Raw genomic sequence first — 14,463 nt, 5'->3', positions numbered from 1 at the left:
GGTTTCTTAATTAGTATGGATTGCAAGTTTAAACTTTCTACAGTCTGAGAATGTTATCTCGTATCTATCACGCATCACGCTAATTTTTGGTGGGCCATCACACATCACAGAAATGAAAAATTAAGCCATCACGCATCACATACATGTAAGTGAAGCTCAACTGCAGCCTGAAATGAATTAGCGGTAATATACTGTATCCAGCGTTCTTTTCGTCAAGTAGACGTCTTAGATCGCACATCAACATTTTCAGTAGTTGTGTTCGAGTAAGGCGTAACTAAGGCGTCATGCCTTTGCGCAATAATAGATCACGCATCACACTGCTATGTCCAATCACGCATCCCGCGCCTAATTTGGGTCCGATCACGCATCACGCTAATAATTTTAGGGCTCTCATGCGTCACGGAAATCCTTTTTGCCACCCTCAACCCCGTATGCAGTCATTATCCAAGAAACGAATACATGTAGTCTCGCAAGTGTGTGATTCGTTTTTTTCCGACAACTAAAGTTGTGCCATTAGTTTGATGGGTCGAAACTAGGTCATGTCCATAAGAAAAAGAGACTTGTCAATCGCTGTCTGCGTGGGACTGTTGGAGTTGTTTTTGAACACGTCCTCTTGTCATTTTGAAAAGTAGCTTCAGCTCTAAGCCACCGACAAGTTGAAAATTTGCGAGGTAGTTGAAAAAAACTAGAACTGAAAGCCAACGATTTTCGTTAAGATGTAGATGGTCACAGCTAGAGAGTGTTTTCACGCGACGCACGGCGGCCATGTTGGTGTCCCTAAACAAAGGAACGGCGACCATGTTGGTGTCTCCAACTAATTCTCCGCGAATTGAGCTCTCTTATCATGCAAACGTTTTTTTTTTGTTTCGGTCGAAAGTCAAGGTTACTGATCACGTGAGTGGAAACACACGATACGATCCATCTCTATAACGGCAATTTGACCTGGTATCTGGTATAAGGTACATTTTGTCATCTTAAATGTGTTGTCACCGGAGTTTACCTTTCTTAACAATGAAGCAATTGGAATCCCCGAGGACTGTCTGACTATGGCATTTCCGAGTTTATGTCTTGCTCCTCTTCAAAGCGAGTCTAAGTGCGGAGTTTTTTTCATGAAAATTAGTAAAGTAGAACAAATTACCATCAAAAAAGCTTCTCTCGCCTTGAAGAGGAGGCGGAAATGAACTCGGAAATGGCTTATTAGTAAGCAAGTACAGAATTTTTAAAAGGCACACGCGCACCATGGAATAAAAACGAGCGTATAATTTTCTTCCAAAGTTATGGAAAATAGTGGCACACATTTGCATTCATCATCGTTTGCGCGCGTGAGTTTTCGTTGTGATTCAGGATTGAAAACGATCATTTATTACTCGAAGCAGTGTGGTCTTATTCTCTCAAATAGCCTGCGCGCAATGATTGGAGAATCGTATTCCACAATATATACAGTTTGTTTTTTGCTAAGGTTATGTGTTTTCTCGGTAAAGTGTCTCGATTTCTCGGTTCTATTTTATGTTGGGCGAAATTGAACAAGAGCAAACGAGGGCAACAGTTCCACAGGCGAACTCGGATAGTAAAGACTCAGTCTACAACAGCCAATGAAAAACGTGGTCATTCTGCTAGGGAAGAGAGGTTCTTTTGGAAAATAAGCTAATTAATGGCGACCGAAATAAGGGGTAATGATTTGAAGAGAGAAGAAAATGCCCGGAACAAAATTTCGGACTTCTCCACTGGAAAAACCTACAATTATCAGCGGACAAAATTCCTTGGGACAGTCAAGCAAAAGATTTCTAACGCAAATTCTTGCAGCCACTTATCATGACAAAAAAGACAATTATTTGCTTGGATGTACGCGTCGGGATGCGTACATTCGTTTCTTGAAACTCCGAACTGGCTTATACAATCTTTAAAGTCGGATAAAACTACACTACCGAAATGTAGAAGTGATCTTTGCACTTATCTGGACAATTTAAGCAATTGTCTATCATAGACAACCGAGAAATGTAGATTGCTCCAACGGGATTTGAACCCATACCTCGCTGGTGCAGTGGACGAAATCGGCCAACTCAATGTTGTACCGAATTGAAACCCTTTGGGAATAAAAGGTTTTGTTCCAGGTATTTCCATATCATTGACATGTGAATACAACGCACAGAGAGTCAACCCCGGAAGATTTGATTTGAGTACATCATTGAGTTAGCCAATTTGGTCTCATGATGCTGAACCAACTGAGCTATGAAGTCACACCGTTAAGAGCAGGTCAATAGGAAGCTTTAGCAACGACAACGGCGACGGCAACGAGAACATCACAAATTTGCATATTTAGTGAGCAAAAACAATAGCTTTTCACGCTCTACACGTGCGTTTTTCACGTTTGTCCATTTCCTTGCCGTCGTCAGCAAAACAACAACGTGAAATAGCCAAATTTGAGGTTTTATGGAGGACGTCAGCACTTGAGGATAATCATTTTCTCCCCTAAATTAAGCGCCGCTCATAACGGTTTCATTCCTGACATACTGCTACACCTTTGTCATATCAAAAAGCTTGGAATAGTTTCGAAGTGATTGCAATAACGCGAATTTATGTTTTTAGATGACGTTCTCGTTGCCGTTCCCGTCGTCGTTGCTAAAGCTCCCTAATTTGTTGGGTCCATGACTTCCCGTGAAAGGACTCTATGGATGAAAGAAATGTATATTTTGAAGTGCAAGATAAAGACGAAATGGAGAAGTGATTCTTGCACTTATGTGCACAATTTAAGCAATCGTCTCTTATAGACATCTTAAAAATTCAGATGGATTCAACGGGATTTGACCCTAATGCATCACCTCTGCGATGCCGGTGCGATGCTCTAGCAATTGTGCCATGAAGCCACACAGCTGGGGGTCAATTTTTTGGCCATGGAATTATGTGTTCCCTTGGAAGGACTCGATGTTATTACGTGAAAGAAATGTATACGTATTTTAAATTGTGAATTGTGGGATGTAGTGGCATTTATCTGAACAGTTTAAGAAATTGTCTTATATAGCTCGGGTTAATCTATGTTAGCTTGTCCGCACAAACTCGAAATGTCACAATTGGCAATATCGGAGACGGGATACGTAGGAACTCTGATGTTCATATGACACACTCTGTGGGTGTCTACTCACTCTCTGCATACTTGAATTATACAGTAGGATCGTGAAATTCCCATTCGCAACCTCCGGATTGCTACTCGCATCCGATTCTCTATTCAAAGCATCTGGAAACGAAAAATTACTTATTAAAGAGGCTATGTCACTCAAAATGATATAATTTCATAAAACCAAAAACGCCCAAAAAGTAGAATGAAAAACTTAAAAGAAAGTACAGCAAAAGGAAAGAGAAGCATGGATGTGCACAAATGTATAAGATAGAAACGGACCGCATTTTGGTAATCCTGAAAAAAGTCGGCCAGACGTTTTCAAGTGTATGGAAAATCGCCTGGATAAAGGTTTTTTTTTCTCAGAATCATCTTGTTTGTGATGTAACGATAATTTTTATCAGTAAAGGAATTACACATTACCACATGATTTTCGAATTTTAAACTCGCTATTGACTAAATATTTTCCCTAAACACCCTAAAATAACGTGACGTAACCCCTTAAACAGCGAGGCAATCGATCTTCTCGCTTTCATTGATTTCCAATATCTGAGCAGGTTGCCCAGGTCATTTGCTACCCCGGAATTACGTAATCCAGAAGCAAACTGACGAAGTGCGAACGCCCGAAACGTCAGCTCTGAGTCAGCTCGCAAATCTTACGGTAGTTAATTTAGCTTAAGAATAAAAATCAGCGGTATCAAAATTGTTGAGCGAGGTTTCAATGACTCCATGCCATCGTTATCAAGATATTGAAATTAGTGAGTCGATGAGTTATATATATATACATCAAAGAGTGGGACATGTTAAGGTTTAGTATATACCACACAAGTGATTAAAGCTTTCCGCGCATTCCGATTGGTTAGAAGTGAATAACAAGTTACTAAGCTAGTATCCAACCCCTGAGCAAACAGAGGAAATCAAAATGGCTTCCCGTTTCGCCGGTGGTTAAACTTACTATTGTCTGAAGGCGTTCTGGTTCATGTCTCTACGTCGTAGATGAATTCTTAAGTCCCTTTGAACGTTTATTAATCAATCACCCGTCTCACTCAAATGACGGTTAATCGCACAAATAGAGCGTTTTCACATGACGTCACGGCGGCCATGTTGGTGTTCCAAAACAAAGGAATGGCGGCCATGATGGTGTACCAAACTAATCCTCCGGGAATTGAACTCTATTTTTATGCAAATACTTTCCTTTGTTTCAGTAATTCAATATGGCTGCTGGTCACGTGAGTGAAAACACTCTATTAAAAAATAAAGCGAATAGTCCATTTTACAGTTGTGTGCTTAGTTATCTGGCCTTTGAATGAAAGTGAGGCTGGAGTTGACCTTGTTTTGATAGAAACCTGACTGCTTTTCTTATGAACGTGAGGCTAAAGTTGACCTTGTTTTGATAGAAACCTGACTGCTTTTCTTATGTGAATTCTTACTAATTAGCATGACAACAACATCATTAACATAAGAAAAGAAGGGGATCTGTACCATAATAAGGTCAACCCCAGCCTCACTTTCATTTAAAGGCCAGGTAACTAAGCACACAACTGTAAAGAGGTCTATTGGGCGGATAACGCTCTCCATTTTGCTTGGCTACTTCACAAAGGAACTTGCTCAACCAAACGTTTAGCGTATTTGGCGACCTGTGCTTTTGTGGGTTGAGCGGTTAGATCTTGCAGAACATCTTCGCATTTGAGGCCGGCCACTTCAACAAGTTCTGACATTGCACATTTATTTTGCCGTCGCTGCTGCCATTCCACGAAGATTTTTCTACCCCATTTAGTATTGTATTGTGTTGCTTTCGGGGTGGCGTTCGACACTAGACAGGTCTCTTCTTGTTTACTCTTTGGAGAGCGAAACCAACCAGCCATGTTTCTTCTACAAAAGCTCTAACTTCAAGGCTAAATTCAATGCTGAATATTTTCAAACTCCTATGGGACAACTCCACGCCCACGTAATTAACATAACAATCGCGATCTATTGTTTCATTTCACAAGTAAGAAAATATTCGCGTGCAACCCTTAAGGTGCTGAGACACGAGGGGTCATAGACCTTTTTGCTGATACTGCGGCCATTTTGATTTCTATTGTTTCAAATAGCTATTATGGGATGCCCAGGGGGCAAATACATATTAATTTGCCCCATGACAATCCCATAATGTCTGTTGAAACAATAGAAATGAAAATGGCCGCCGTATCTGCGAAAAGGTCTATGTGTAGTACACACTGAGGCGACTTGTAGCAGGGAAGTGAAGTGGGGACATGTAGCAGGGACAAAATCACAACATGTGCACACCCCTGAAAATCTTGCGGGTACATGTCCCAGGGATAAGTTCACCATGTAAAACTTCATGGGACACGTCACGGGAACAAAATCACCCCAAAATTGGTGTTGCAACAATTATAAAAGTATCAGCTCACACGAGGGAACATGTCGCTGCAACATATCCCTGGGACATGTACCCGCAACATTTTCATGTGTGTGCACATGTTGTGATTTTGTCTCTGCTTCATGTCCCGCTACCCATCCCTGATACATGACCCGCTACCCGTCCCTTATACATGTCCCGCTACTCGTCCCTGCTACATGTCGCCTCAGTATGCACTACACAAGCTTTTTGTCGCTGCGGGGGGTTTGTCCCTGCAACATCTCGTGTCTCAGCACCTTTATGGGCTTTTCAATGCCCATTGGCCACTTTGAAATTTTACGGGAGACCAGGTCGTGAGCCTCGTTGAATTGCACTGTGAGACTGTTTTGGGAGACTCATTTTCATCATTGCATGCGTGGAGCAAGAATTTAAGTTGCGAGGAAGCGATATACCAGGAGCTGAGCTTCCTAAAGCACCAGAATATTGTATAATGCCAATTTTAAAAGGATGATTCTGTTGCCAAGGTGCAAAATTGTCCGGAAATCGAGAAGATGTGATCAAAAGGTTAGTGTGATTATTGTACTTACGACGTTTATTTGCTAACAACGTAAGTTATTTAACAATTATTCCATGAGCGCGCGTTGGATATGAGATGGTAAATAGCCAACGAGGCGCGTAGCGCCGAGTTGGCTATAACCAGTCTCATATCCAACGAGCGCGAATGGAATAATTGTTTTATTAAATTCCTTAAACTCCGAAAGTTTGGAAGTATGAAATACGAGCGAAAAAAGGGAGAAAATCCGAAATCGAAAAAACTTGATGAAGATGCGATGTTGTGTAATACCTCGTGGTGAGACAGACGCAGGCTCATCTCAAAAACATTTCTTACCTTTTTGCTTACTTCTAAGCTTCGAAATTGATCCAAACTTTCCCCAAAAACGTTTTTCTTGTGCTTTATACCAAGAGAAATTTCGATTTCTGGCATAAAAAATTTTACCTTAGCAACGTTTAGCGCAATCATTTACCATATATGGTCAAACTAACGTATATGAGCTGATAACCGAGATTGAGTGAACCAATCAGAGCACGAGAATTGCATTATCCGAGGTTGAGAATTTAATAAAAGGATTTATCCCCCTAAGGTAATCGTTATCGTACAAGAATATACGAAATTCTTTTTACTTTGCAGATGAAACGACTGCATAAACAACGGCTTGTCCCCAAAACAGTTCCACAATGCAATTCAATCAGACTCTCGGCCCACTCTCCCACGCAACCTCAAAGTGGCCAATAAAGCTCTCCCGCTTATTTTTTGTCTATTAATTATGAAATTACGTGTTTTGTCGTGATTTTTAATTAATTGTATAATTGTGTGAGCTCCTAATTGTAGATAGTTCAGACCATTTTTCTAAGTTTTATTTATTTTAATTAATTTCGTCACATTCAAATACAGAGATCAGTATGAAGAAAATACGCATCAAATTAACACTTAGGGTTAATTACACAACCGGTTTGTTAAAAGAATTTATAAATACAGAGAGAGTTGTTTTGTGTACAAAACACGCGATTTACAGAAAGATAAATCATTAGGGAAAGTAGATGTCGCAGCATTTGCGTAGCAAGATGTTTATACCATTTTGTATCAAGAGTAACTTCGAAAGAGCTGTAATTACAATACATAGATAACATAGTAAACATGAGTTCTATACGGCTACAACAGCAAAAATCACGAGGCAGGTTAAATTTAAAATTACAGGACAATGATGTGATATTTGTGGCATAAAAATATGAATAAAAAGGTGACGAGGAAATCTTGAAGAAGCTTGGAGCTTCCATGGTGTAACGGAGGTCTCCTCGCATACGTCGTAAATTAAGTTAAGTATGATGGATGTCAGAGAGGCAATTTACTTAGAGAGCTCGTTTACAAGAAGAAACCTGAATAAAACGAAACTAACCTTGTGTAGTAGCAGAAACCATCACCAGCAGCATATTAGGTAAATACGTGCCTCAAGTCTGTGATTAAAAAATACACTTCCTTTTTTTCTTCAGACTTTGAAAGTGTGTTTGTCTAACATCTGACGGGCCAAATTGTTTAGCTTTGATTTTTATTCAAAGGCAGTTAACTTTGAGTTAAGTTTTGGACTTCACGGTCCGCCATTACTCACGTTCAAAACTGACCGATTGGAAAGCAGAGGGTTGGATCCAGGGAAAAGTGATGTCAAAGGATCACTGGCTTAAAATTTCAGCATGTGAATGCAGCTTATTATATATGCAAAATGCGAGTTTTAAAGTCTGAAAGCCCAAAACTCCCGTGCCTCATAATAAATTCTGCGGTCTTTGACGTCATTTTCTCCTCGATCAAGCTCTCTCTCAAGATCTTAAAGCTTAGTAGTGGCGAACCATTAAATAGGACAATTCCAGTTAAAATAAACAGGTGCGCTTTTTAAACCAAGACTTGAAAAATTACTTTGTTCGCTTAGTGATTAGTTGACAAAGTTTTGAAATCCAAAGAAAAATAACAATTGATTTTTTGGTCGCAGGGGCACTTAAATTAGTTCAAATTTCTTTTTAGATTGCGCCCATGCCACCACATTTATTTTTATCTGCTGTTCCCAGAACCTCGTAGTCCACTCCCGAAAAAAAAAAGAAAAAGGACCAATTAGATATCGTCTTTCAAATAATCACGCTGTCTGAAAGACATTTTCAATAATTTTTGTCAGAGTAGGGCTAAATATAAGGGAATGTTTGCTGACGTAATAATCCCATAAGTTCTATGTAAAATGTCAAATTTTCAAAGGAACATTGCTCAGAAATGATCTGGTACATCGGGTTAGAATTTTCAGAGATAGCTCATTAGGGAACTGAAATTTTAAATGTTCAGTACCTCTTTCTTCGCTTACTGATTAGAAAATGATAAATTAGGACGCCAAAATAGCCATTTGAGGCAGTCAGTGTCCCTTGGAGAAAGTTTCAAGTTCCAGCGAGTATCTCCATTGGTGAGAAAAAGCGAAAAATATTTAAATATTCAAAATCCTTCGAGGCTCGCTTGCAACGAGTTTTGACACGGCGGTTCAACCGTTCACTTATTTGCTCTCACTGTATCGAGGCTCAAGTGAACGGTTAAACCGCCGTGTCAAAATTCGTTGCAAGCGAGCCTCGAAGGATTTTGAATATTTGAATATTTTTCGCTTTTTCTCAGCAATGGATGCTCGCTGGAACTTGAAACTAGGTCAAAGAGAAGTAAATTTATCCGTTTGGCTATCGCCGGAGTTTAGGCGTGACTGATGCCGGAGAAGTGTGATTTTATCGGCGAGATGTCGGGTAAGCTAGAAATTACTTTCCAGCCTTTCCTTTATTTAAGTACAAGTGACAACCCGGGAATTTGAGAAGTCGCTTAAATCGCATTCAATCAGGCAAATAACCACACAAAAAGCGAGAAAGTCACCACAACAATAAAGTACGGCTTTTTTGTTGAGAACTTTTGCGTGTAAATATTTTTTTCAGTTTCTTATCGAGATTCCCATACAAATACTAATACTTTTCTACCCTCCGAGTCTGGGCTGCCTGTGCCCACACGTGGTGGAGATATACGGAAATAGATTCGCGCAAACTTCTGGAAGACTCTTTTTCTCTTCCCGATTGTTGGCAATAATGCCATCGAACCTGAACGCAGAGTTTCCTTGTTTGAAGAAAGAAGTCAGAAGCACAGAAAAAAGATCGATCGTTGATAATATATTTACATGAAGAATTGTGAGAACATATCGTGACTCGTTCCAAGTCTTGTTAGTTCCCCTTTAATATAAACCGATTTTTTTTGTCAGTCTCTCTATTCTGCAACACTTATTCGTTCACAGTCTAGAATGAAAAAAATTACTTTTTGTTCCTTGTTATTCCGGTCCACGCTAATCCGCTTGATTCTGGTGTCCTTCTGGATTATTCTGCCTTATTCTATTGTCATTCCGCCTCGTTCCGGTATATTCCGGTACAATTCTTGTTTAAACTGTCCCATGCCGGCGCCATTCGGTTTTATTCCAGAGTCATTCCGCTTTGTTCCGGCATATTCCGGTTTATTCCAGTACATTCCATCTCATTCCGGTTCGTTTTGGTATATTCCAGTACCATTCTTGTTCATTCCGGCATATTCCGGTTTATTCCGGTATATTCCGTTCCGTTCCTGTGTTTAGTAATGCCCGTATCGTGCAATGTGAATAAGACGGAATAATCGCGAAATATTTGCGATAGCGCTAAGTTATATTTTGGAATCATATGACGTTTTCGTTGCCTTTGCCGTCGTCTTTGCTTAAACTCCCTGTTGACCCTTTTATTAGGGAGTTTAAGCTAAGACGATGGTTACGGCAACGACAATACTTTAAAACCGTTCGTTTTAAAACAGTTACAGGATAGTGAGCAATGTGAATAAGACGGAAGAATGGCGAAATACTTGTGATAGCGCTAAGTCAGTTATATTTTGTAGTGATGTTTTGATTGATGTTGCCGTTGTCATTTCTTAAATTAGAGAATTTAAGATCTACAACGGCAACGGTCGACGAAAACGTCACCTCAAAATATAACTTGGCTCTTTAGTAAGTCTTTCGCGATTATTCACTCTAGTTCGCGTCGTACAATGTGGGCAAAGTATCCTAAAAATAAATCGGTACGAGCGGTTTCAAAGTTAAAATAGAGAATGAAAGATTCTCTGTCGCATGCTCACGTTGTCGTCAAAAGTTCAAATACGGTGATTTCACGTCGTCGTTATGCAGAGGACCGCAAACGTACTTGCTATTTTAACCAGTGATATTATTGCCTTGTGGTGTTGTCGTAGTCGTAGCCGTCGTCGTTTCTTAAATCCCTATTCCCTATTTGCAAGCGCAAGTAAAAGAGAAGAACAAGAAAACAGAGAATCGTGCGTTTCGGTGATTGACACACCTCAAGTTTCGTTGCGTTTTCATTATAATCATCTTCATTGTAGGCAAGGCGTAATGCAATTGTTTTTTAACGTAATGCACTGTACTCGTGTTTCTGCCGGTTTTGATGGATTTTTTTTGCCAGGTTGAAGGATCGGTCAAAGATGTATAATTGGCCTTTCCAAAACCTGGAAAAACATCAGTTTCGACCAATACTGGTCCTTCTCGCCTTATCTTATGAATATATGACTCATGCGATGGCAACTCCGATTATCTATTTTTTTTTTTTTTTTTGTTGTTGCATGAATTAAATCATATTAGGGAGCAGCAGACATTTTTGAGCCGCAGAAGGAGACCGAAAATGAAAATTTCTCATGCCAAAACGGTAGTGTCATAGTTTTTTTTTAACCGAGCTTCCCTTATAGTAAAAAGATACTTGGCAATACAAATGTCAATGAAAATTGAAAGGGAAAAACTTAACAAAGCGCGACCTGTTGGACCCCATAGTATTCATGTTTATGAATAAGAATTTTTGTGATACATGCTAACAAAGGCTTTAGAACGAAAAAAAAAACAACAACAACAACACCCCTATGGCATGTTCACCGCCATCAAGGGCAAGAATCGTTTCTCTTGTACTACCCAAAGCTTTGGATTGCTGTGGTCAAAGCGATTTTCCAATGGAAAATAGGGCGCTTCGTTTTCGAGTTGTAAGTAAGTGCTTTGTTTTCGACCTGTGGTGCTTCGCTTTCTAGTTTTGAGTGCTTCGTTTTCGACTTAGGGTCTTTCGTTTTCGATCTTTTGGGTGCTTCCTGTTTATAATTAGTTCCTCGTTTTCGATACTACCCATTCAGTTGTGACTGACGCACGCACGCAAAAACAACCACCGCTTATTCCTCAACTTATTTGCAGTGGTGTTCATTATTCCTGCTCAACTGGTTGTAAAGAGGAACATTGCAAGGTAATTAGTAATATTAGCTTGGTGCTAGGGTGTAATAAATAATTATTTGTTTGTGCTTGGATCGACCTCTACTACCCTCTATTCTTTCCTTGTACATCGAGAAAGTAAGGAAATGATGTATTATGATTTTTTCCTGAATGGAGAAAGTTTTAGTTTTCTTATCGGCTGAGATTCAAAATGGAGGGAGTTACGAAGCAAATGATAAGTAAGAATAAATAAGAATTCGTGACAAAAAATGTCTGTCGAGCATGCAGAATTTAAGTTACATACAACAAAGATAAACCATGAAAAGCTGTTGCAATGGGTTAAACAATTTTAAAACCCAAATTCCAATTCATTTTAATCTTCAGTTTTGCCCTTGCCCTGTCTCCTTTAATTTGTATTTGATGTTTTATTCAAATGTTCCTTCAATGTTTTAAGTAGGTACAATGTATTTTTACGTCTCGCTCGATTTGGTAACCAAGTCACCGTGGCTAAATTTGGCTAATTATAAAACTCGTAACACAGTCCCTTTGAAGCTAAGCAAGGGTAAGACTGATTATTTTCGTTTGCTTAACGTCCTGAACGTCATAGGAATAAGACATCAGTAGTTCTTAGCAATGGAACGATTAACTATTTGGGTAACAATCACTTGATCTCTTTCCGTGTTGATCAGCGTCATTGATTTGCACAGTTTGTTCTACTATGAAATTATGACTTTACATGATAGAAAAGCGGTTTATGGTTAACTTAGGTCAGCACCTTCTGTCATCATAAGCAGCTTACAATGGTTCAAGTCAAGACGATCGTCAAAATAATTCCCTCAAGCCTGGGACGCAAATACAAACGAAAGTTACAATACTGACGCCATCTTGAATTCACCTTCGGTCGCGGTGGCATGAGAAAACGGTTTCTGTTACTCGTGTTTAAGCAAAGACGACGGCTACAGCAACGACAACGCCACAAAGCACGAATATTATTTTTTAAAAACCGGAAAAAATACTCGTGCTGCACGTGCAACACGAATTTCCGTGCATTTCTTTGCCGTACTCCACAAAACGACAACGTGAAATCACCACATTTTATGTTTTGACGACAACGGTTGTGGTCGCATTCGAGAGTTGACACTAGAGTAGTGTCAACACTTGTCATTACACAGTGTTTCGCTCAAGTGTGATTGCAACCAACGTGATAATATAACAATGAACCTTTTGCTTAAAACCGTTCGTATCCATCCAGTTACAGGATAGTTCGCCCGTATTGTACAATGTAAACAAGAAGCAATAATCGCGAAATACTTGCGATAGCGCTAAGTTATAATTTGGAATGAACTTTTCGTTACCTTTGCCGTCTTCTTTGCTTAAACTCCCTGTTGACCCTTTTATTAAAGGCCGGGACACATTAGACGACAAGTCGCAGCGACAGGTCTCTGCGACAGGTTGCTCCGTGTGTACTACTTGCAAAACAAGTCGCTGCGACACGACGCCTGCTCGGTGCATATGGCTGACCATATGATGCTCTCTCATTGGTTCATTTATATTTTGTCGCAGCGACTTGTTGCCGGAAGTGCACACACAGTGCGACAACGCTACTTTCGCTAATTTTGTCGCTGCGATTAGTCGCACGAATTCAAAGTTTGAATTCGTGCAACTGATCGCGGCGACAAAATTCTGCCGCAGCGACAATGATTTTCATAAAATTAAGCGTGTCACACAAGGAGAATTGTTGCAGCGACTTGTCCCCGCGACGTGTCGCAGCGACTTATCGCCCAGTGTGTCCCGGCCTTAAGGAGTTTAAGCTAAGACGACGGTTACGGCAATGCAACCACAACGCCACAAAGCAAGAATATGATTGGTTAAAAACGCAGGTGGAGATGACGGCTCGTGTAGCCTTTATAATTCGAATCACGCGAATTACATTGAAATTCATACACGACGCATTGTTGGTTTACCTGCGCATTGAGGAGCATAAATATTCCGTCATCGGTTAAACACCTGAAGGGCAAACAAAACCAAAGATCCAATAGTCTTCACGAGGAATTTACCACCTTAAAGAAATGCCGTGGAAAGTTTGAGGGCCTTATTTATGAGATTCTTTTAACAAGGAAAAAGAGACCGACTCTGAACACTCAAAATGACTCCATTCCAGCGAAACTGTTTATTTAAATTTTGTTCATTCTTTTGTTTATCCCTGGCTCATTTATTCTAATGTATTTTAGCACTCTCTATCCTATATATAACGCTCCCTAACTTACAATAATTTGCATTTGATAATGGTGACATGTCGTCGCCGAAATGTCATGTTTTTAGGGTCGGTACATTTCGCTGACCCCAAGTCCATGGACTACCACGATGGACTACCGAAATGGACTACCTAAATGGACTGCTAAATGGACTACCGAAATGGACTACCCTAAATTACCTACCTTGAAAAATAAAAAGATTACTAAAGCTTGGTTGTTTTGATCGATCTCCGCCATCTTTTCTTGGTAGGTACGTTATGTATGAGGACACATTATGTACCGATAGTCGCCCATCACTCTCTATCAATTCTCTCCAACCTTAGCACTGAGCAGACGTCCCTAGCAATGATCTTTTGTCCCTACTAGTGATCGACTGTCCCTAGAAATGATCAATTGTCCCTAGCAATGATCGACTGTACCTAGCAATGATCGACTGTCCCTAGTAGTGATCGACTGTCCCTATCACTGATCGACTGTCCCTAGGACTGATCTCTGTCCCTAGGACTGATCAACTGTCCCTAGCACTGATCAACTGTCCTTAGCTCTGATCATTTGTCCCTAGCACAGATCTCTGTCCCTATAGCAGTGATCAACTACATGTGTCCTTAACACTGATCATCTGTCCCTTTGGACTGATCAACCGTCCCTAGCATCCCTGATCATCTGTCCCTATAAATATCTAGTCTACTGCAATTGACGGTCAGTATAAAACTCATACTGCGGACTACCGTTTGTGTTTAAAACGCAGATTAAGTATTACAGACTGGGTATAAAACATGGACTCTGGTTATAAAAACACAGACTGCGAACCAAATGCGCCCTACTGCGGACTGGGTATAAAATTGTTTTTCTATGGCTGCATCCCGCTGCTCCCTGTATTCATACTCATCTCCCCAACAAAAT

General features: G+C 40.1%; 1 protein-coding gene and 1 long non-coding RNA gene across 2 annotated transcripts in view; one reads left to right on the top strand and one right to left on the bottom strand.

The window, feature by feature from the left end:
• Positions 1 to 14,463, top strand: part of LOC137972478 (tetratricopeptide repeat protein 28-like) — a 71,944-nt gene that overhangs the window by 42,508 nt on the left and 14,973 nt on the right. The gene's annotated exons all lie outside the window — the stretch shown is intronic.
• On the bottom strand, positions 2,561 to 12,781 carry LOC137972480 (uncharacterized). Its single transcript, XR_011117133.1, has 3 exons — positions 12,661 to 12,781; positions 7,430 to 7,487; positions 2,561 to 3,232 (listed from the first exon to the last, which is right to left on the bottom strand). It is a non-coding gene; the product is annotated as an uncharacterized lncRNA (long non-coding RNA).

The sequence above is a fragment of the Montipora foliosa genome, chromosome 10 (assembly GCF_036669935.1).
Source record: "Montipora foliosa isolate CH-2021 chromosome 10, ASM3666993v2, whole genome shotgun sequence".
Lineage (NCBI taxonomy): Eukaryota > Metazoa > Cnidaria > Anthozoa > Scleractinia > Acroporidae > Montipora > Montipora foliosa.
This window is presented reverse-complemented; position numbering and strand designations above follow the sequence as displayed.